This window comes from Nicotiana tomentosiformis, chromosome 9 (genome assembly GCF_000390325.3).
Source record: "Nicotiana tomentosiformis chromosome 9, ASM39032v3, whole genome shotgun sequence".
Classification (NCBI taxonomy): domain Eukaryota; kingdom Viridiplantae; phylum Streptophyta; class Magnoliopsida; order Solanales; family Solanaceae; genus Nicotiana; species Nicotiana tomentosiformis.
The window spans coordinates 36,853,338-36,878,818 of NC_090820.1; the positions used below are offsets into that span (position 1 = coordinate 36,853,338).

The 25,481-nt window shown below is 38.4% G+C and overlaps 1 long non-coding RNA gene across 1 annotated transcript; it reads left to right on the forward strand.

Moving 5' to 3' along the window:
- Positions 1–1,854: 1,854 nt before the first annotated feature.
- On the forward strand, positions 1,855–25,250 carry LOC104116777 (uncharacterized). Its single transcript, XR_011411290.1, has 5 exons — positions 1,855–2,416; positions 2,491–2,965; positions 3,298–3,420; positions 23,708–23,795; positions 25,019–25,250. It is a non-coding gene; the product is annotated as an uncharacterized lncRNA (long non-coding RNA).
- The last annotated feature ends 231 nt before the right edge of the window (positions 25,251–25,481 follow it).

Here is a 25,481-nt window from a genome sequence, read left to right on the forward strand (position 1 = left end):
GTTGGGGGATATTTCATGAGCCGGCTCAGCAGCTTTCTGGTCGCCCTTGAGCCGCTTCTGTTCAATCAATTCTGGAAAGCTACAACAACCATTCCTTTTGATACGTTTGGTAAGGTCATCCTTACGCGGTTAAATCAAGCAAGGAAGTCCCGCAGTCCTTCTCCAGGTGATTGTTTGATGGCAAATTTATCATTTACTCTTGCCTCCGCTTTCTTGGCTCCGGCATGGGTTATCACAAACTTATCAGCCATCTCTTTGAATTTTTCAATAGAGTGCGCATGCAGCTGTGAATACCAAGTTAACGCACTCCCAGTGAGGGTTTCGCCAAACTTTTTCAATAAGATGGAGGACACTTCCTCTTTGGCGAGGTCGTTGCCTTTTACTGCGGTGATATAGTAAGTCACATGATCCTCAGGGTCTGTCGTACCATCGTATATTTTTAGGTATAGAGGCATCTTGAAGGTTTTAGGTATGGCATGCGGTGCGGATTCATCACTGTACGGCTGCTCGACGAACCGGCCAGCGTCTCTTTTTGGTAAGAGTTTTGGGGCGCCTGGTATTTTGTCTACCTTTTCTTGATGCTCTTTCATTTGGTCTCGTAGAATTTTGTTTTCATTTTCCATCTCTTCCATTTTCCTTAAGATGACTATGAGGGTGTCATTACCTGCATCATTAACATTATGAGTTATACCTGCTGCGAGCGGAGGATGGCCGTGGTGTTCGACTATTGTTGGTGCAATGCAGGTCCCTCCACCCTCTACGATCGCCTTTTGAGCGGGTTTGTTGGGTTTGTCAAGCAACTTTTCACCGCTAATGGTGCCTCTTCCGTTGTGGACGTGAAGGCTCCTTTATTGTGGGTCGTTGCGACACTACCATGAGGAAGGGGTGAGCCACTTCGCCCGGGGGAGGCGTTTGGTGTCATGTCCTCACCCTTCGTTTCAGAGACCTCGTTGATGGTGTTAAGTAGGTTGGCGGTGAGGTCGGTTACTGCCTTCCTCCTTTCTTCTCCGTTACCTGCCATGTTAGATTTGTGTGGACAAAAAGGTGTAGGGTCTTGCATTTTTTTTGGTTGGTTATAGATTTAGAAGAAACTAAAATTTTAACTAGGAAATCCCCACAGACGGCGCCAAATTGTTTGACCGAAAAATATTGATCTTTGGTTAAACTAATTAATTAAAAAGATGAGGGATTAATCCTAGTTAAAAATAATGACTTCAGATCTAAAATCGGTCTGTATGGGTTGCGTAGAACAGTGCAAGAGCAGATTTAATGTGATACGCATTAAATATTCACGATCATTAATGAGATGAGAATAACAAGCATTAAATAACAATAGATGGCACTAAATGTAAATAAGGAAGAAGATTCACCTAATATTGAATGAGGTGGAAGATTCTTTCCTCTGACAATGAAATATGACAAACAGCTACGGGAATATTAGAGACTTTCTCGGATCTGATGTGAAAAGTATAGAATAAACAGTCAATCGAATCTCTTTAGAAATGTAGTATTTGTATTGATCTAGAGAGTCAACTTTTCAAGAGAGTTCTTATCAAAATCAATAATATCTGCCTTTCACCTTCTCTCTCTTTCTATTTATATGGGACATGCCCCCAATCAGACCTAAAGGTACAAGTATAGAGAATATTCAATGAAATATTCTCCTAAATATTCTATTACCAAACTAGTCGTTACTATTACTCTTGGCCTTCGACCTCGATCATGATTGACTGCTCAGTGGTGAACCCATCAGTCATTGGTCGACCTCGGCTAAACTGCTTCTAATAGCATCTTTTCGTGCCGAATATCCTTAGTCAGATTTTGACCCATACAGTATGGAATAGATTTTGGAGTTTTCAAGTTACAATTGAAGTGTAACTCTCTTGTACTTTATCCAATCTCCCATAAACTTCGAGTGCTTAACAGAGTTAGTATTGGATTTGGAGTCAACCACTGTCAGCTTATCCTATAAATAGGGCGCAATATCATTCTTAGACGCATTAATCCGAACACCGATAAAGCCTTGACTCATAACAATTTGGCTAGAGAAGTACCATTGTTTGAGGTAAGTCGCTATTTTTTTTTTTGGCAACATTCATTTTTTTTTTTAAAATTCGCTTCTAGCCTTCATATGCACCACTGAACTTCTTACGTGGAAATACATCTTGCTTTCTGCCATGTTTAAGTCTTCTCCATGAGATACTATATTTCATATATTTGAAGAGCATATTGTTCACTAGTCCTTTATCCTTCTTTTTTTTTGGATACCAGTTGCATTTTGTAAATAAGGTTCTGACCTTCTCCGGAGAAGCATTGTCTTCTTGTAGTTCGGCAAAGATGTAAACCGTGAGTCCTACATCCCAGCTTTGGCGAAGCAGCACACAGCAATTTCCCTCCATTCAATCTAAGACAAAAGGTGTTCCCATGTTTCCAATTTTGTTGGCCTTAAATTTTGCACACCTTCACGAAAATATTTATTTCTTAATGTAGGGTCAATGGAATACAAGCCGCTTAATATTCTGAAACTAGGCTTCAAAGGACGTGGCCTATCAAAAATCATAGACAAATTCTTTACGGATCAGCTGGTATTAATTTTCGAAGTTGATCAAGAGATCTATCACGCTGACTTTTCGAATTTGTATGCTTTGGCGGATAAATTCATATCCCAATCAAGAAGTATTCAAATTGCGAGACGCATAATGGCACAGAACCACAACTCAAAGGTATTCAACATATTCAAAACTCAGAGCCTAATTCCTTCTGGATTGGCCTGAACAAAATTTCGAAGCTGAGGTACCAGCCTCGCGTTTTAGCCTTACTGCTTCACGCGCTTGCGGGAAAGAATTAGTCCATATCTTGCTGTAGGAGCATCGAAAATACGAGCCGCTTGATTTTCCTAAAACAAGACACAAAGATCTGCAACATATCCAAAAATCGGAGTAAAAATCCTTCTGTACCATCTCAGGTAATGTTTTAAATTTTCGTTTCAGATGCTGCCCCGTTCAACTTTTCAGATTGCGCACCTTCGGTAATAAAAATCATATCTTGGTGTAGGAACATCGAAATCTGCTGCTCCAAAAACTTAACTTCTAGAGCTACGACATATATAAAAAATAACTATCAGGATATGTTAGAACTTTTTATGGACTTGCACATATATGGTATTAAGAATAATTGTATGTTAGTTGCTATCATTAAAAGGTTAACCCAAATTAAAACTGATCTACTAAGGTTTAACGTTAAATTGGTTCTATAAGACACCTCCTAATGTATGGAGTCTAATGTGTGGATACCCAGATGTAATTTTCCCATCAGACGGAGGGTTCTTTATCGCATCGGTGGAAAAGGGAGATTCGTCTTCTGTGCAATTCCTGCATTAACCGCAAGACTGAAGAATCTCGACAGTGCTTATGGATTCAGGTACGCTTCCGTATCTAATTTTACGTTCTTGATGATTTGACATGATAGTTCTTGGGTAAAAGACGAAGGATTTCATTAATAAAGTAATTTAGTTTTAACAATTTGGTATCACAGCCTCTGTTGTTGTGTTGAATCATTGGGAAAATTTCTTTTAGAAAAATGTAAATAATTGAAAGGAAAAAAAAAAGGTTTAATGGCAGAAGAACGTTTGATTAAGTGATATGAAATATAGTTAAAAATCGTTTGATTGCTGACGCTGCAAAACAAGTTTGTGAATTGAATTGAAGTGGAGGTTTGTCTCCAAAACCAGAAGAACGTCATATAAAGCCTTTGGACTCTTAATTTATTTATTACTGGTTTTAGGCTTTTTTAAAGAATAATATAAAGAATAAAGTAAAGGCTAGCAACAGACTTTGAAGCTGTCAATTTTGCAACTTAAAGATTTTAAGGAAGGGAGGCTTTGTCCTCCTTTACTTTGCTCCCAGAAAAAAATAATTTTAATGCTATTGAATAATTTACTTTGGCTGTTTTTTTTTTTTAATTAAAAAAAAAAGGATTTCAAACTCAAAGCAATCGCTTCTGTTATGTGAATCTGATAAATTGGAGTTTGACCTCCGTTTGGAATGTGTGGCCAGGAAAGGCCATAAAAAGTTACCATTGTGATCTCTATTATCACGTGATGCACGAAAGTTATTTAGGCTCCTTTGATGATTATATAATAACAGTATTATTTTTGTTTCTATTGAATTTAAAATAAATGAGTAAACAAATATGGTTTTGGGCTACCTACTTGTAGCATATGGATTCAGAAATTAGTAAGATTTATCCCTTTTAGTTAGCCGCCCTAATGGCAAATTCAGTGATTTGGTGTATTTGTTTACTAGTTAATTTGACCGCGCTTAGCGCGTCTTAAACGACCTCATTAAGTTTAGGAATGATCCCTTGCTAATATCTGAAAATCAAAAATAACAAAAGTTAAATTCTTCTAAAAACTAAAAAAGTAAGAACATTCAGCAAAAATAAGAGGATTTAGTATTGTCACATATCCAAAGAAGTCTTTCTTTTTGATCTATTTTATCTTCTAACATATTTTTCCATAGTAACATTTGCTTCTTGATACAATTGGCTTCTCAATATTGGATGATTTTTCATAAAATAATCAAGCACCCCTTTTTCTATGTTTATGTACAAAAAAGTATATATAGAATATTTAATTTCACGGCTACTCACTAGCAAGAGCTTCATGATGTGAAGGCTTCCTAAAATCATCACCGTCTAAGATCATTGGTGAGTTTAAATAAGACGGACCTGTTAATAAACAACAACAAAAAAATTGACTAAAAATTAAACCAATAATAATCTTGATTAGAAATTGACGAACAAAATGTTCTTCCAATAATCTTCACACTTCAGTTCATTGTTGGAATCTTAACATTAGTTCTCTGGCTAATGAAGAAACGCGCAAGGAAAAAAGAGAAAAGAATAAAGCAAAATACAAAGGTAGATCACAAAAAAAAAAAAAAAAAAGACAAACAGATTGTATACAGTAAATAACCATATTGCATTCTCGCAAAATCTCATCAACAGATTCAACAAAGAAACTACACTTGAACAATTAAAATACTAAAGAAAGTTAAATATAGAATGAAAACAGAAAACAAAAGAAAGGACCAGTATAGTTAAAATCGGCAATCTCAAGTGAATGTAAGGAACAATCTTAATATTAAGCCCAACAAAAGATTGCCATTGCATCTTAAAAAATTTGTACCCTATATTGAGTTTACCCAGTGTTCGACGAAGGCAAGATAATAGTTTTCCATCATTGAACATTCATAATCACCTCGGACAATAGTATCCATCAATCTAGAAAACAAGATCAGGCCTAAGTTCTTTTTTATCATTCCAGATACAACGAAATCTTTCTCCCTCTATTGTCACGTAACTGTCCAATTTATACTGCAGCAATAATCTACCAGCTTTTAGAAGAGTGTGCCCCTCATTAAGTCTTTATTGTATACTAAAGTAGTAGAACTGTCTCATTGTCAAATTTTGTCTCATGAAAGTTCTATTGCTTATATCTACCAAACGAATTCCAAATCTATATCAGTCTTTATCATACTGGTGAATTAGTAGACAGTTCAAAGACATGAAACTTAGGAGTAAATATGTAATTCTTTGAAGTCCCTTTTTTTGTCGCATTCGCCTCTGATTCGAACACACTCTGAAATGTCTAGTTAAGTGTTTCTTTCAAACAATTAGAAGGGAGGAGCCGAATACCTCAGATGTTGTTCCTTCAATTACAGCTTGTAGACATAGAATTACTGTTGCTTTTAGCATCTGATATAATTGGGGTTCCATCAGTATATCTAATGAAGAGTTCCTGAGACAAGATTATGATAAATTTGAGCAAATGTACATACATTCATACTAAATTATTAAAGAATTAGAAAAGAAAGAAAAGAAGGTAAAGGAATATATACCAAGTGTCTAGTGTCCACAATTGTATTAACTCTGGACATATTGCAAGTCTCCTAACGTGCTAATGATATCAAATAGAAGCTTAGTTTGATCTTTGCACTGTATATTTACCACGCAATAGCCTTGTGCCAAGGAGTTCAAAACTGATACAATCAGGGCATCATTGCTAGTCCTAGTCACTGACTTTCTTTTATCATTTAGTGAAGTTTTCTTTCTCTATGTGTCACAACCATAGGAACTGATGTTTTAGCACTTCGAATATTATTATCCCCCTTGAGGACATTTCTTAAATGGGCTTCAATTCTGTCAATCTTCTGATAATCCTCAATGAAAGATCCCCGATTAGCTTTCCTTCACATAAATTAGGGTGGCAATTCAACCATTTTGAGTGCACTATTTCACTTTGACTATGTTGCACTGTAAATCTGATAGCATAGCTAAAACCTTGGATAAAACGCCAACTCGCTATCCCATTTAATTCCGTAGCTATCAAACCATTATAGCCTTTTGAACATGAATGAAGAATTGCCCCAAGTGATTATTTAACAATAAAAAAATATTTAAATATATTCTAAAGACTCATTCAAGCATCTAATTAATTTATGTTAAACTACTTTGATCATGCATAACCAAAATTTGATATCAGGGCAAATGAAGAATCCAAAGAAGCATAGTTTATAATGTAATTTATGTTCAAATTACAACTATATAAATATTTGTTCGATGTAATTGATGATACTTTATCAAAGTAAATTTGTGTCCATTCAAGTCGGTACTGTGATAAAGTATATACTCATAAAGGAAAATTGAAACGACAAGAATCAATTAAAAGTGTTACTTAAAATGCTCTTAAACTGAAACGTTTAATGAACTGAGCTCACCATCCATAAACCACCGATCATGAGAGGCGATGAAAGCTTTCTTGATCGAAATGATAAAGTATAATACTGAAGATAGAGCTGTCAAAACGGGCCAACCTAGCCTAGACCAAGCCTCATGGGCTTTTAAATTTGATAGGCTAGAACGGGGCGGCCCGCCATATGAATGAGCCTTAAAATGGCCAGCCCAACCCATCTCTAAGAGGGTCGCGGGCTAGGGCGGTTCGGCCCTTCAATTATTTTTAGAAAAAAGAATTTGTTTAAATCCTTAAATATTTTTTCTTGACGTAGTCGATTAATTATGTAAACAAATTCTGTTTGCGTAGAGCGTACAAAAAGCTAAAATAGCTTTAAAAATCCAACAATCCCCCACATGAATGGTGAATGGCTATATCACGAAAATATGCATGAAAAACTGCGTGATTCGCAAGCAAGGATTAATCGCATCTGGATAAGTAGGTTTCCCTTTGAACTTTTCGTAGTGAACGTATGTCGGATATACTCGGTCAATCGGTAGATTTGATATCTTTGAACCATCGAACTTTGTTGTATACCTAGACAACCATAAGTCACACAATCAACCCTTCACCGTCTTTGGTTCTCATTGTTGTGTTAGTTTCAGTCATGAACACTGCCTGATTTCATAAGTGCGTAGAGAACTGGCCTTACAAAATTTTTCTTGAAACAGCTAACACTTCACACTTACATAGGTGATTCCTAAACGTGTCTCCCCGTAGATACGTATCAAATTTAGAAATTATTAAAAAGCCTTAATGCTTTATCCTTGGTACTGAACATTATCTCATCACGAGAATGGACCAAAATTTTAGTTGACAATGTTGAACCGTCATTAATGACTTTATTTGATCTCCTTGAATCTAGATCTTGGGATCTCCAGTCTTCTAGGTAGAGTTACCACCACAATGACTTTTTCTCGGCCATAGTCCCATTCCCCTTGATGATTTCTCAACTAACTCTCTAGTTAGGCCTTTTGTAAGTGTATCCGACATATTATCACTTGACTTTACGTAGTCAATCGTGATAATTCCTCGGGAGAGTAATTGCCTAACAATTTTATGTCTTCGTCGTACATGACGAGATTTATCGTTATACATAACGCTCCCAGCCCTTCCAATTGCTGCTTGACTATCACAATGTATGCATATTGGTGCCAACGGTTTGGACCAAAATGGAATGTCTTCCAAGAAATTCCGGAGCCATTCAGCTTCTTTACCGGCTTTATCTAAGGCTATGAACTCAGCCTCCATTATAGAGTTGGCAATACAAGTTTGTTTGGACGACTTCTCAGATACCGCTCCTCCACCAATAGTGAATACATATCCACTTGTGGACTTAGAATCAATTAAACCGTTGATCCAATTTGCATCATAGTATCCCTCAATCACCGCAGGATATTTACTGTAGTGCAAAGTAAAGTCCTGGTTATGGTTTAGATATCCCAATACTCGTTTCATTGCCATCCAATGAGATTGACCTGGATTACTAGTGTATCGACTCAATTTACTTATAGCACATGCTATATCTGGCAGTATACAGTTCATGATATACATTAAACATCCCAACACACGAGCATAATCCAATTGTGATATGCTTTGGCCTTTGTTATTTGCTAGTGTAAGATTCACGTCAATTGGAGTCTTTGCAACTTTAAAATCTAAGTGCTTGAAGTTTTCAAGTATTGTCTTAATATAATGAGATTGTGACAATACCAGACCTTGAGGAGTCTTATGGATGTTAATACCCAAAGTTAGATCAGCAACTCCCAAGTCCTTCATATCAAACTTGCTAGTTAGCATACACTTTGTAGCATTTATGTTGGCAATGTCATTACTCATTATCAACATATCATCCACATATAAGCAAACAATAACTATGTGATTTGGAACATTTTTAATGTATACACATTTATCACATTCATTTATCTTAAAACCATTTGACAACATTGTGGTCAAATTTCGCATGCCATTGTTTGGGTGCTTGTTTTAGTCCGTAAAAGGACTTAACAAGTCTACATACCTTCTTTTCTCTACCTAGAACCACAAACAATTGAGGTTGTTCCATGTAGATTTCTTCCTCCAAATCTCCATTTTAGAAGGTCGTCTTAACGTTCATTTAATGAATTTCAAGACCATAAACTTCAGCTAATGCTACTAACATTCATACGGATGAAATTCTTTTAACTGGAGAGTATGTATCAAAATAGTCAAGACCTTCTCGCTGTCTATACCTTTTGACCATAAGTCTTGCCTTATATTTATCAATAGTGCCATCATCTTTCATTTTCCTCTTAAAAATCCATTTAGAACCCTACGGTTTATTTCCAGGAAGAAGATGAACCAATTCCCATGTATGGTTGTTCAATATGGATTCTATTTCACTATTGACTGCCTCTTTCCAAAATAATGATTCCGAAGAAGACATAGCTTCTTTAAATGTCCGAGGCTCATTTTCCAATAAGAAAGTCACAAAATCTGGTCCAAATGAAGTAGATGTTCTTTGTCGTTTATTACATCTTGGATCCTCCTGATTAAATGTACTTTCTTTTGTTTCTTCCCGAGGTCATTTAGATCCTTCACCAATCAACTCACAATCCTTTTTATACGGATATATATATTTTCAAAGAACTCAGCATTATCTGATTCTATAGCCGTATTATTATGAATATCGAAATTTTCTGATTTATGAAACAGAAATCGATATGCTTTACTATTTGTCGCATATACACAATCAACGGTTTTCGGTCCTATTTTTACCCTTTTAGGTTTAGGAACTTGCACTTTTGCCAAACACCCCCACACTTTGAAATAATTCAAGTTGGGCTTCCTTCCTTTCCTTTTTTCATATGGAATCGATTGCGTTTTGCCATGGTGTCATGCCCCAAAACCGAGGAGCGCGTCCGGCGCTCAACCGAGTGAACCCGACTGAGCAAATCTGTTAGATTTTATTCTACCCAAATCCATCCGTGAATAAGAGGAGATGTACTCCGTTAATCAAATATTGAAGACATTTCATTAACCGCTTCCATTTCATTCCCATTAATAGCATCATTCAATATTTCCAAAATAATACGAGTTTATAGATTTAATAAAAAATATGTTGCCAAATACCAACAGTTCTAATCTAATTCCCAACATCAAATACCACCCACAACCTGAGCCTCTAAGTACAACTGAAGAGCAATATGGAAATGCCGGCAACAAGGCCCCTACTATACCTCAACCACAAAGTATATGAGAAACAAAAGATACATGACCCCGAAATGAAGTGGGGCTCACCAAATCAGCTGAAAGGAGTGTACTGCTATCACTGATCAATGCCACCTGATGTAGAACCACCTGCATCCATTAAAGATGCAGCGCCTCCGGTAAAAGGGACGTTAGTACTGTCGAATAGCACTAGTATGTATAGCTAGAAATCCTCTTTCAAAATAGAATTCCCACATGGTCTATACGTGGAACACATAATATAATGTAATTAAAACAACCTGTACAAAAAAGGACAATAAAATGGGCACCTATAATGTGTCTCATTAGACCGTCCTTAGTGTTCACATATCATATTATACACTTATGCGTTTCATAGACCGTTCATAGTGTTTATTCATATCGTACACCTATACCTCTTATACACAATGCACATATGCGTTTCATAGACCGTCCACAAGATTTCATATCACAATGGATTTCATAACACAATGTACCTATGTATTCATAGACCGTCTACAGGATTTCATATCACAATGGATTTCATAACACAATATACCTATGCGTTTCATAGACCGTCCACGGGATTTCATATCACAATGTACCTATGTGTTTCATAGACCGTCCACAGGATTTCATATCACAATGCACCTATGCGTTCATAGACCGTCCACAGAATTTCATAATACAATGTACCTATGCGTTTCAAAGACCGTCCACGGGATTTCATATCACAATGTACCTATGCATTTCATAGACCGTCTACAGGATTTCATATCATAATGTACTTATGCGTTTCATAGACCGTCCATAGGATTTCATATCACAATGCACCTATGCGTTCATAAACCGTCCACAGGATTTCATAACACAATGTACCTATGTGTTCCATAGACCGTCCATAGGATTTCATATCACAATGTACCTATGCATTTCATAGACCATTCACAGGATTTCATAACACAATGTACCTATGCGTTTCATTGACTGTCCACAGGATTTCATATTACAATGTACCTATGTGTTTCATAGACCGTCCACAGGATTTTATAACACAATGTACCTATGCGTTTTATAGACCGTCCACAAGATTTCATATCACAATGTACCTATGTGTTTCATAGACAGTCCACAGGATTTCATAACACAATGTACCTATGCGTTTCATAGACCGTCCACAGGATTTCATATCATAATGTACCTATGCATTTCATAGACCGTCCACAGGATTTCATAACATAATGTACCTATGCGTTTCATAGACCGTTCACAGGATTTCATATCATAATGTACCTATGCGTTTCATAGACCGTCCACAGGATTTCATAACACAATATACCTATGCGTTTCATAGACCGTCCATAGGGTTTCATAATACATTGGAAACAAAAATACAAATACGTACATCTCATAACCTTTCACACCACATATCACCTAATCCGTACTTTCAACCACTTACAACATTATTATTTCATTGGCTCTCTTGGCCATACATATGATTCTTTATTCATGGAGCAATGGCCGTATTTCATATTCCACACTTTCATTTCTTCCCTTTACATCATCATAATTATCAATAAGTAGAATGTTCCGGAAATCACAACTTTAAGTTCATTAGTAATGAAGGCCTTAAACACAATCGATTTCTTTCCAATAAATGGAGTATAAAGATTGGCAATTGAAACACAAATTAAAATCATACACAATTTTCACTCATGAATATGTAACAACGCAAAACACATTGAAAATTACTTACAAAGCATAACATTAGCTAAAACATCCACATATGGGCATCACTTGAGTTCATAAACTTTTAGCCGATTATATTGTCGAAGTCAATTTTGGAATAGTTAAGTCAAAGCTCATTTCATAATCTTTCTCACATTATTTCATTTCATTGGCACCATCGGTCACAAGTATAACTTTCACTATTGGCACGTTGGCCACACTTTATATCCCCAATTCACTGATTTCACTTTCAACCTTCTTTATAGGCTATGAACAATAAGACATTCCCAATCAAGACTTTAGATACACATATGAGCAATTAGAGTCTTAACAATATTGAGATTTTCTCACACAATTTGGCATACTAGCTTTCATTTGAAATACGATTCAAAGCCACAACATTTTAACACGTAACCCATACTTTGAAACTCACGGGAACATTATGGAATTCAATTCCAAGAGAGAAAGTTTAGCCAACATACCTCAATTGAGCTTTCCTTAAATTACTACAACGTTCCGAAAATTCTAGCAATCCCAATCTATTTTGAGACATAACAAAATTTAACAACAATTAGGAAGATATTCATGGTCTCAACTCTTTTGAGCATTTTATCAAACACTAGGTGTGCAAATTTAACCACAAGGTTCTTCTACAAGATTACTTTCACTACACAACCCAATCTTACTTATTTAGGCTCAACAATCTTCCCACAATACTCTCATACCCAAGAATCATACTCCTAATCAACCATATTCTACCCAAATTCAAAATTAAAGACTAGGGTATGGAACCTTACCTCTTAGATGAAGAACTTGTGGGTTTTCCTTGTTAATCTTTCAAGATTTGAGCAAGACTTGATGAATAATTAGCCTAGGGGTTTTCTCTCTCTCTAAAACACTCTCCCTTCTCTCTAAAACATCAGAATATTTGCTCAAAAATGACCCTTTGTGTGTATTTAATGAAGTAGGGTCGGATTTTAAAAACTCAAAAATGGAGCTCCGGAACAGGTTCTGCGGTTGTGTGGACCGTATACCGGTCGCATAATTGGTGTCCAAAACAACCAATAATATGTCTGTGTCTGTGGTCACTATGCGGTCCGCATAACTCTTCTGCGGTTGCATAGTGCACCGCATAATAGTTATGCGGTCGCATAGTCGACCGCATAATTGCTTTCCACTGGCCCTATTAACTGCCTCACTCTGCGGCCATTATGCAGTCCGCAGAGTGATTCTGCGATCGCATAATGGACCGCATAAACGCGCTTTTTTGCCAAAATATTTTCTTTACTTTCTGGTGCATTGTTCAACCCAAAGAGTCTGAGCTTTACACTTAAGTACAATCCTCAAATACGTAAGCCTAGTCTGGCACCATGAAATATTATTTTCTTTGCAAAATTTATCGGGCTTTATACTTAAGTACTTCAAAATTTTTCAAGGTGTTACACATGGGGTACTCGATTTAGTATCTAGTTATCCGTAAGAATGGCTTCCCCCCCTCTCCCCTCATAAGTTCTATGGCAAACCAGAACTTATCAACAATGCGTTTATCATCTCCTTTAATGAACGATTCTTTCTTTCCGCAATCCCATTGGATTGGGGCATGTAAGGGGCCGTTGTTTGATGAATAATTCCATATTCTAAACATATTTATTCAAAAGGAGATTCATATTCACCACCCCTATCACTTCTTATCATTTTGATTTTCTTGTTAAGTTGCGTTTCAACTTCATTTTTTATTGCTTGAATGCGTCTATTACTTCATCTTTACAATTAAGTAAGTAAACATAGCAATATTGAGTACTGTCATCAATAAAAGTTATGAAATACTTCTTTCCACCGCGAGATAGTATTAACTCCATGTCGCAAATATCTGTGTGAATTAAGTCTAAAGGATTTGAATTCCTTTCAAGTGACTTATAAGGATGTTTAACATACATAGATTTCACACATATTTGACATTTTGATTTGTCGCATTCAAACTTCGGCAATACTTCCAAATTAATCATTTTTCGCAAGGTTTTATAATTGACATGTCCCAAACGTATATGCCATAATTCATTTGACTCAAGTAAGTAAGAAGAAGCTGAAGTTTTATTATTCTCAATGACCATTACATTCAGTTTGAAAAGGTCCTCAGTGAGGTAACCTTTTCCTACAAACATCTTATTCTTACTTATTACAACCTTATCAGATACAAAAACACATGTAAACCAGTTCTTAACGAGAAGTCCAGCAGAGACTAAGTTCTTCCTAATCTTGGGAACATGAAGGACGTTGTTCAGAGTCACCACCTTGCCATAAGTCATTTTTAGAAATATCTTGCCACATCCTTCAATTTTGGCCGTTGCAGAATTTCTCATAGAAAGCGCCTCTTCGGGTCCAACGGGAGCATATGTAGCAAACGCTTCTCTCACAGCGCAAACATGACGAGTGGCTCCAGAATCAATCCACTACTTCTTAGGATTTCCCACCATGTTGCATTCAGAAAGCATAGCACACAAGTCATCAATATCTTCATGCTTTTCAACCATGTTTGCCTGACCCTTCTTCCAGTCTTTCTTTGGAGCACGACAATCTGCAGATTTGTGTCCAGCTTTCCCGCAGTTGTAGCAATTTCCGTTGAACCGCTTCTTGCTTGGGTTGTTTTTCAGTATAGAAGCTTTCTTCCTCTTTCTATTATTTTGAGGAGCATCCTCAACAATGTTTGCTCCCATTATTGTTGAGTTTCCACGGCCTTTATTTTCAAAAACTTTGTTGTCCTCTTCGATTCTCAACCGAACAATGAGATCTTCAAGCGACATCTCCTTGCATTTGTGTTTCAAGTAATTTTTGAAGTCCTTCCACAAAGGAGGCAACTTTTCAATCATCAATGCAACTTGGAATGCTTCATTGATGAAAAGACCTTCAATAAAAATTCTGTTAGTAAAAACAATATAATTAATACTTTCAACATCAGTATTAATTTGACTTATACCTTCAGAAAGGAGATAGTGAATAATCACTTGCAATTCCTGGACTTGGGTAATAACAGACTTGCTATCTACCATTTTTTAGTCCAAAAATTTTGCGGCAACGAATTTCTTTAACCCGACATCTTCCGTTTTGTATTTTCTTTCAAGCGCAATCCATAGTTCTTTTGATGTCTCCACATTACTGTAGACATTATACAGATCATCCTCCAGTCTGCTAAGAATGTAATTCTTGCATAGAAAATCAGAATGCTTTCATGCTTCAGTCACGAGAAAGCGTTCATTGTCTGGAGTTTCATCGGGCAGAACAGGAACATCTTCCTTAATGAACTTCTGTAGACTTAAAGTCGTTAAGTAGAAGAACACCTTCTGCTGCCACCGCTTGAAATCAATCCCAAAAAATTTTTCGGGTTATTCTGCCGGTGCTAAAGCCGGTGTTGTTCGGCTTGTCGATGCATTAGCAGTCACCATAGGAACAGTCTGGTTTCCGTTGTCATTCGTCATTACTGTAAAGGAATGACATAAACAAATGTTAAAATCACGTAGATTTTAATCTCCAATGGAGTAGAAAACCACAAAGATTTTAGTCTCCAGAATAGTGAGTAAAACACAAGCTTAATTTGTTAAACTGTATTTGTTAAATAATTCTGGAGAAGATATAATAACATATAAATGGAAATGTAAAATAAACAGAATTTAATCTGAGCCCACTAAATTTACAGTGTTTCCTTAAGGAACTTAATCCCCTCCTAGCACCCGAGGTTGTGGATTATTTCCTCCCAGGATAGAACGAATTACATACTGGTGTAGCGGCACTTCAAACCCCAGTGTTTCAGCGAACACAATGATCTGTAGCAAATCACATTTACTGTTGCTTTCCTTGTAGTTACAACTATGCAGAACAAAGGAGGAGAATACAGAATTTCGCATGAAAAATCTGTGAGAATGGACTGCTATTTTTAGCCCCAACCTGATAAGTTCAAACGAAGAGGGTCAGTAAACCGGCCATAAAGTAAATGGCCAATCACGCAAATTAAAACGGGAATTCAAACGCAGAGGAAATTACTTTTCCATTACAAAAAACGGACGGGCAGAGAAATTACTTTTCCGTTACACAAAACGGACGGGCAGAGGAGATAATTTAGATTTAATTTAATAATATTACGTTAATATTTACTATTAACAAATAAATTTGGTCCAGAAAAATAATCAATCAATCGATCATTTGACCAAATCCAAATCCTAATCCAAATCCGAAGCCGAAGCCGAACGAGTTATCAACGTTTGTCTAAAAAGGTTAGAGAAAATATTGGAGGTTGGGGCAAACGATTGATGCAAAGGTTAATGTTTGTGCAAGGCTTCTGATTTTTTTGGTGAAATTCGAGACGAAGTCTGCTAATGCGCTACATGGCTATCGCATTTTGGAAAAATTTCGGAAGAAGTGTAATGATTCTTAAAGGCTCGTCGTGGATGAATATGTGCTTGATCTCTAGTGGCATAACTATCAACTATTATTATTTTAATCTAATTTATATGTATGGTTAGTCATCACTCACTCACCACTACTCCTTTGCCGCTTACAGTAAATTTGGTGATGGATGCACAAACACTTCTTGAAAGTGCAGTCATTCCTTAGAGAATTTTTGCTCACTACTAGGAGAGAAAAAATGGCAGTCCGATTCACTAAACTTTTGCTATGAGCTAGGTCCGGGGAAGGACTGGACCATAAGGGTTTATTATACGCAGCCTTACCCTGCATTTTTACAAGAGACTGTTTCCACGGCTTGAACCTGTGACCTCCTACTCACATGGTAGCAACTTTACCAGTTACTACTAGGAGAGACACCCAATCATTTCTTCTGAATAGCGCTTGTCAAATGAACTATTTTGATGTGTTTCAAAGTGTGTTAGAATTTGAATTCTACTTTCTTGCTACTTTCTTTGTCAATGGTACTTTAAAATATCGGATTCAAGCAAAAAAGTAACATCGGAGATTTGCGAACAAACCAACTTGGGACAAAGAAATCCGGATGAATGCCACAAGGAGAAGGGGTGGGGGAATAGGGCTATGTGAATATGGCTTTTACTAAGAGAAAGATGTGCCTTGATCAAGATGTATGATTGCCTCAGATTGTCTCGCGATATCCTCTACAGCTTGACCCGCAGGAGTCCCTTGACCAACTCCAGGTCTAAGTTTGTGTTTGTTTCGCTTTGTTTGGTTTGTATGCTAATTTAGAATTTGATTACCTTCAAAGAAAGAGACAAAAAACCCAATGGGGTCAATTCTGAAATGGGCTAACTTCTAGTTATTCACAGAGGTCTTCTATAATATAATTTTAAGGCATAATGGCCTAAATGGCACCTGTACTTGTGCCACTTTATCATGCCAGTCCCCAAACTTAGCAATTTGCCAATTGAACACTTATACTCATTAAAATCGTGAATAATAAACGCTTATGACAGAAGGCTGCCAGTGCGTGTAATATAATCTCCTACACGTAGGACGCCACGTCAATAAAATAAAACCACTGTATACGATTAAAATCGAGCCCACCCGATTTTACTATTTGACCGAGACCGGGAGTTTGCATTGAACGATGACTCCGAAGTGGATAGGATCGAGGTACAAAGACAAGGTACCGAGATCAATGTTCGAGGCACCTGCCAAGATCGAGGCCGACAACAATCGAGACCAAACGAGACAGGCATCGAGCAATACCGAAGATAGCGTAATAACAGAAAAGCGAGATATCCGCGACTGATCGAAGATCATGGCGGAAATCTAAGAATGGATCGAATCAAGAACGGTTATTTAGTTAATCATGGGATTTCCTTATGTAATTATAATTGTACCATATATAGAATTTCCCTACTATATAAAGGGGGTTCTAACCATTTGTAGGGACGACTGATAAAAAAGAGATGTAATTTTATTTCTCTCTCATGCTCTTATTCTTTAGCTTATCGTATTTTTATTGTCCTTGCATCTACCAGTTCGAGGGTACTCCAACTCAAAGGCTGAGTTCTACTTAAACACTGGTTTGATTTGCCTTATAGTTCAATTCTGTCTTTAATCTTCATATTTATCAATTGGTATTAAGTGAAATCACGTATTCTTAAATCCACATTATAAGTTTAATTGTTATCCAATTTTGAGGGTAAACAGTTTAGCGCCCACCGTGGGGCTAAGGATAATAGTGATTGCTTAATACCGATTCCAATAACATACACTAATTTACGCTTGTTCTTGTAAGTGTTTTTGTTTTTAGGAAAAAACATGTCAAACTCACAAACAACAACCGCACATGGTGACAACGGTTTTGGATTTTACGGGGACAACGACAATATAGCCTCCCCAAGAATCGAGGTGCCTCAGGCTGATCTTGATGAAGTACCAATTACAAACCCCATCGACATCAGTTCATATATCGCCCTAAATACAAATTTGGGCGTTGATCCCGAAGGTAGTGTACACAGGGAAGGTCGATATGGTGGTCGAGGTACACAAGGTGGAGGAGATGTGGAGTTAGCCTCCAATTGATATTTGAAATGTTACAGGCTCAAGAAGCTGCTATAGTGCAACTATAAAATCAACATCGAGCGGCGAGTGGGGTAGAACCAGAAGTCGTCCACAGGACCGAGCCAGTGCCGGAAAGGTCGAATGCTGACGAATAGGGTACTGACCCCGTCATTATGAAAATGCTCGAGGAGCTCACTAAACAAATTGAAATGGGAGAAAAGAAAATCGAGGCAAATGACAAGAAAGTAGAGACATATAACTCCTGGGTTGACCAAATACTGGGGAGCACCACCAATTTTAAAAGGTTTGGACTCGAAGAAGTTTGTGCTGAAGCCGTTCCCCCCAAGTGAGGCTCCAAAGCCCATACTGAAGAAATTTTGCATGCCGGAAATCCCCAAGTACAATGCGACCACCGATCCAAATGAGCATGTCACCTCCTATATATGTGCGATAAAAAGAAATGATTTAAAAGTTGATGAGATCGAATCAGTTCTACTAAAGAAATTTGGAGATACTCTATCGAATAGGAAAATTAAATGGTATCACAATCTGCCACCTAATTCCATCGATTCCTTCATCATGCTTGCAGACTCTTTCTAAAGGCACACGTCAAAGCAATAAAGTTTGTAACTTGGAAGTCGGACCTCTTCAAGGTAAAACAAAAAGATAACAAAATATTGAGTGAGTTCGTATCTCGGTTCTAGATGGAACACATGGAACTAACACCAGTCACAGACGATTGGGCTGTTCAAGCTTTTACTCAAGGTTTGAACGATCGGAGTTCGGTGGCCTCATGACAACTAAAGCAGAATTTAATTGAATACCCAGTGGTAACCTGGGCCGATATACATAATCGATACCAGTCGAAGATCAAGGTCGAGGATGATCAATTAGGGACCCCTTCCAGTTCTGCTTATCCGATCAGGCCCGTTGGAACAGAGAGATATCGACAGAGACCCTCGGTCGAACAGAGATCGATATCAACCATACAATGCAGACCGTAGAAACGGCAGCCTAGGACGCAATCCCTTCCAAAATGATCGAAGGAATGATTGAGGACAAATCTCTCGAGGGTTCATGAGCAAAAATGGTTTTGATAAACGTGCCGATCCCACAGAAGCACCGCGATTATCAGAATACAACTTCAGCATCGACGCATCACGTATTGTGTCAGCCATTGGGATAATCAAAGATACTAGATGGCACATGCCCCTACAGACCGATCCATCCCAAAGGAACCCCAATCAAATATGTAAATACCATGGTACGCATGGTCACAAAATCGAATACTACAAACAACTAAGGGAGGAGGTGGCCAGCCTATTCAACGAGGTCACCTTCGAGACTTAGAAACAGGGATACAAACAGAAAAACGAGCAGAAAGAACCACAACATGTGATTCATATAATCGTTGGTGGGATCAATATTCCACAAGGGCCCGTTTTAAAACGCACTAAGGTATCGATCACCAGGGAAAAACAAACTCGAGACTGTGTACCAGAAGGCATTTTATCATTTAACGATGAGGAAGCAGAAGAGATCTCACAACCCCACAATGATGCATTGGTAATCTCTATCCTTGTGAATAAAATTCAGGTTAAACGTATTTTAATTGATCCAGGAAGCTAGGCCAATATTATTCGATCGAGGGTTGTGGAGCAGCTCAGCCTACAAGATCAGATCGTGCCTGCAACTCGAGTTATCAATGGTTTCAACATGGCAAGCAAAACGACTAAAGTAGAAATCATTTTACCATTAAATATAGCTGGGACTATTCAAGAAACCAAGTTTCATGTGATCGAATGCGATATGAGATACAACGCCCTGTTCGGTAGACCCGGGATTCACAATATCAGGGCAGTCCATTCAACACTTCACCAAATGATGAAGTTCCTAACACCGTATGGAGTAAAAACAGTGTACGGGGAACAACACTCTACTAAAGAGATGTTCGCGGTCGACGAAGTGATACCAATATTGGCACTTTCGTCAATAAAAGAATCGGATTTCAAAGGAAAATAGGAAGCTAAATAGCAACCACAACTGCCAACCTCGACTCAATAGGAGAAGCAGGGAATGGACGGGGATGATGACTATTGGATCCTTCGATCCTTCATAATCCCCGAGGATTCCGATGCCACCAAATCGACAGTCGAGGAGCTGGAGTATGTAGTACTGATCGGGCATCTGCCCGATCGAAAGGTATACTTGGGAACGGGGTTAACCCCCGAGATCAGGGAAAAACTCATTAAATTTCTTATCAATAATATGGATTGTTTTGATTGGTCCTATTTAGATATGACAGGGATCCCGCCGGAAATCTCTACACATCGATTGAGCTTGGACCCAAAGTTCCGCCTGGTAAAACAAAAGAGAAGACCCCAGTCTGAGGTAAAACATGCATTCATCAAGGATGAGGTAACCAAACTTCTCAAAATAGGACCCATTCGGGAGGTAAAATATCTCGAATGGTTAGCAAACGTAGTCGTAGTCCCTAAAAAGGGAAATAAACTTAGGATATGCGTAGATTATAAAGATTTAAACAAAGCATGTCCTAAAGACTCTTTTCCTCTGCCGAATATCGATCGCATGATCGATGCCACGACCGGCCATGAGATCCTTAGTTTTCTAGATGCCTACTCCGGGTACAATAAAATACAAATGAACCTGGAGGATCAGGAAAAGACTTCGTTCATCCCTAAGTACATCACATATTGTTATAATGTAATGCCGTTTGAACTAAAAAATATCGGTGCCACTTATCAACGCTTAGTAAATCAAATGTTTGAAGAACAAATAGGTAAGTCAATTAAAGTTTATATTGACTATATGCTAGTTAAGTCCCTGCGAGCAGAGGACCATTTGACACATTTGCAGGAGACCTTCGATATACTTAGGAAATATAATATGAAACTCAACCCGGAGAAGTGTGTATTCGGGGTCAGCTCGGGCAAGTTCATCGGCTTTATGGTATCAAATCGGGGTATAGAAATCAACCCCGATAAGATCAAGGCGATCGAACACATCACAGTCGTGGATAATGTAAAGGCCGTACAAAGATTAACAGGGCACATAGCCACCCTAGGCCGATTTATCTCAAAGTCTTCAGATGGAATTCACAAGTTCTTCTCGCTGCTCAAAAAGAAGAAGAATTTTGCATGGACCCCGAAATGCCAACAAGCATTGGAACAGTTAACGTGGTACCTCTCGAGCCCGCCACTACTTCATACTCCAAAAGTAGACGAGCAACTCTACTTGTACTTAGCAGTCTCGAAAATCGCGGTAAGTGGATTCCTGGTTCGAGAAGAGCAAGGTACGCAATTTTCTATTTACTATGTTAGTCGAACTCTAGGCAAGGCCGAGACCCAGTACCCACACTTACAAAAATTGGCGCTTGCCCTAATAAGCGCCTTTAGGAAATTAAAACCATATTTTCAATGTCACCCAATTTGTGTGGTGACCACTTATCCTCTTTACAATATTTTGCATAAGCCCGAACTTTCGGGCCGATTGGCCAAATGGGCCGTCAAAATCAACGGGTATGATATCGAGTATCAACCCCGAACGACCATCAAGTCTCAAATCTTAGCAGACTTTGTGGCTGACTTTACGCCAGCCCTCGTACGTGAGATCGAAAAAGAACTATTATTAAAATTGGGTACAACATCAGGGGTGTGGACCCTATTCACAGATGATGCTTCGAACGTGAAGGGGTCCAAGCTAGGTATCGATTTGAAGCCGCCCACAGGTAATACAATTAGGCAGTTTATCAAAACTTCCAAGTTAACTAACAACGAAGCCGAGTATGAGGCCATGATTGTAAGTCTCGAGCTAGCTAAGAGTTTGGGAGCAGAGGTCATCGAAACCAAATGTGACTCCTTACTTGTGGTAAACCAAGTCAACGGAACCTTCGAGGTTCGAGATGATCGAATGCAGAGACACTTGGATAAATTACAGGTGACACTACATAGGTTTTAAGAATGGACCCTACGGCATGTACCTCGAGAGCAAAACAGCGAAGCCGATGCCCTTGCAAATTTGGGGTCGTTGGTCGAAGATGACGAAATTAGCGCGGGGACTATCGTGTAACTTTTGAGGTTAGTGATCGAAGAAGGCCACGCCGAAATAAACTCCACAAGTCTGACATAGGATTAGAGGAGTAAATATATCGAGTACCTGAAGAACAGAAAGCTTCCATCGGATCCTAAGGAATCGAGGACTCTACGTACGAAGGCCGCACGATTCACATTGGCCGAAGATGGAACACTATATAGAAGGATGTTCGATGGAACATTGGCAATATGTTTGGGTCCCGGAGACACTGACTACGTCCTACGGGAAATTCATAAGGGAACTTGCGAAAATCATTCCGGTGCCGAATCATTGGTTCACAAAAACATCAGAGCAGGATACTACTGGGCCAATATGGAAAAAGATACGAAGTAATTCGTTTGAAAGTGCGACAAATGTCAAAGATATGCGTCGATGATCCACCAACTCGGGGTGCAACTCCATTCGGTCCTATCCCCATGGCCGTTCATGAAATGGGGAATGGATATCATTGGCCATCTACCATCGGCCACAGGTGAGATTCGTCGTTTCGAAATTGTTATGTGTGATTTGATGCCTCGAGTAAGTCCGTATTATGTTATAGGACTTGTTGGTATATTCAGACGGGATCCTGAGTGGCTCAGATAAGTTTCGGATGAGGGTCAGGTCATTTCATCGCATGTTGCTTTGGCTAAGGCTGTTGGTTCTGGTGTGGCCACATCTGCAGACAATTGGTCGTAGAAGCAACATCGCAGATGAGGGGTCTTCTTCGTAGAAGCGAGGTGAGACCTGGGCAAGGAAGATCGCTGAAGCAAAAATTGGGGCGCATCTGCGGCCCCGCAGAAGCAAGCTTGAGCGCAGAAACATGTTTGGCTTCGGTTGCACAGAAGCGGATGGGAATCCGTATGTGTGAGGGGTCAGCTGACTAGTAGAGTCCGCAGAGGCGGAGCTCGTGTCACAGAAGCGGCTCATGTGTCTGCAAAAGCGGAAATGGCTGGGCAGAAGCTTTTAAATCGAGGATTTGGTCGTTTTATTTATATTTGGAGCTATAGACCTCGAATTGAGACGATTCTTGAAGAAATTCTCACCATGTGACTTGGGGTAAGAATTTTTGACTCACTTGTGATATATTTCGTGATTTTATCTTTGTTTTTAGTAATTGGATTATGTATTTTAAAGAGAAAATTGGGTGGTTTAGCCTAAAGTTCTATAGAGTGAGTTTTTGAGTTTTGAACATCGATTAGGAGTCGGGTGAAACTAGTATGGTTGGAATCATAATTGAATGGGTTGTCAGATTTTGTGAGTTTTGTCGGATTCCGAGGCATGGGCCCTGGTTGGACCTTTTGGTTGATTTTGGGCTTTTGAGTAAATATTTGACCTTTATCAATTGGAATTGTTTCCTTAGGCTTTATTTGATGTATTTGAGTTGCTTTTGGCTAGTTTCGAACCGTTCGTAGGTCGGTACGCATGGGATGACATTTTCGGAGCATCGTTTGGCTTGCTTGGTGTTGGATTTGGCTTGTTCAAGGTAAGTCACACTTTTAAACTTGGTGCTGAGGGTATGAAATCCCGAATTACGTGTTATGTGTTTGATGTTGAGGTGACACACATGCTAGGTGACGGGCGTGTGGGCGTGCACCGTGTAAATTGTGACTCCGTTATTTCTGTGGTACTGTGTAGTTACATGATCTTATCTGTAACCATGAAATCTCTACTTACTAGAGCTTTTGAGTTGTGATTCATATTAGAAACCATGTCTAGGCCACATCTTATTCTGTTAGGACCCACCGAGGTCATTTCTGTTGTTGAGTTATTTGCTTACATTGCAATTACATACTTAGTCATACGCATTCATTTGCATATCATATCTCAGTCTCTGTCACCATTTATTGATACATCACATCATTATTTTGGGCTTATTTTTATGACATTGTGAGCCCGAGAGACTGGAGAGATTGATGGCTAAGTGAGAACGAGGGCCTGATTGTGGGGATATTGAATTATGATGGGAGCGGGATGCACACCGCAGCCGATATTATTGATTCATGCAATGATTGACTTACATAGCGCTTGGGCTGAAGGAGCCCCTCCGGAGTCTGTACACACCCCCAGTGAGCGCAGGTACCTACTGAGCGCGAGTGCCGAGCACGAGTACTGGGTGATTGGGAGGATTGAGTGACTGTGAGGACTGAGTGGCTGTGAGGACTTAGTGAACAGGAGGACTGGGTGAATTGATAATCTAAGAGTATGCATATGATTTTAACACTGAGTTGCATCGCATTCGACATGCAAACTTGACATACAGGCATAAAGATGCATTTTTCTCATGTTGTTCGGCATTACGTCATTCATGACTTCTCATACACATTGACATGTAAGCATAGAGACGTGTTTTTCTCATGCCAGATGATAAAAAAATCTTATATGTTGTTGAATGTTTTGGAAAAAATCACAGTATTCAAACTTACTTATATTTTCGATGATTTCGGCAAATATGAGTTTTACTGTAATACTTGAAAAAGTAAATGACTATTGTTTTTATCGCAACTGTGAACGAGATGAGCATTTTTATCGTAGAGTTATTACTTGTGTTACTTTCATTATATTGTTATGCATTGTTACCGGTTATTGGTGTTAGACTCTGGCCTCTGTTCTAGTTTGTCACTACTTTCAACCTAAGGTTATGTTTGTTACTTATTGAGTACACGGGGTCGATTGCACTCATAATATACTTCTGCACCTTGCGTGCAGATGTTGATGTTGTTGTGTTCGACGGGAGCTGGATTTGAAGATGTACCTGGATTCTAGTTATAGCTGTCTCTTGTGCATGGTAGCTCTAGACTTATGAAAGATTTGTTCATGTATATTTCAAACATATGATGTACTTTATTTCATACTAGCTTTGTAAATTCTAAATCTTAGATGCTCATTATTTGTACTACCAATCCTTGGGGAATATATAAGATGCGGATATTTTCTTTTACTTAATTGTCTTATTAAATTTTATTAGAATTGGATAGTTATTAATTGTCTTACCTAGCGGGTAGGGTTAGGTGCCATTATGATTAGTTGGATTTTGGGTCGTGATACAATGAGGGGTAGATTTGGACCTTCACATTACCATAGAGAGATTATCAAGAAGTTGTACAGCTTGGTGCAAGGTCACCAAAGTGTTGAAGAGTATTAAAATACCATATAGGTGCTTAGGATGAAG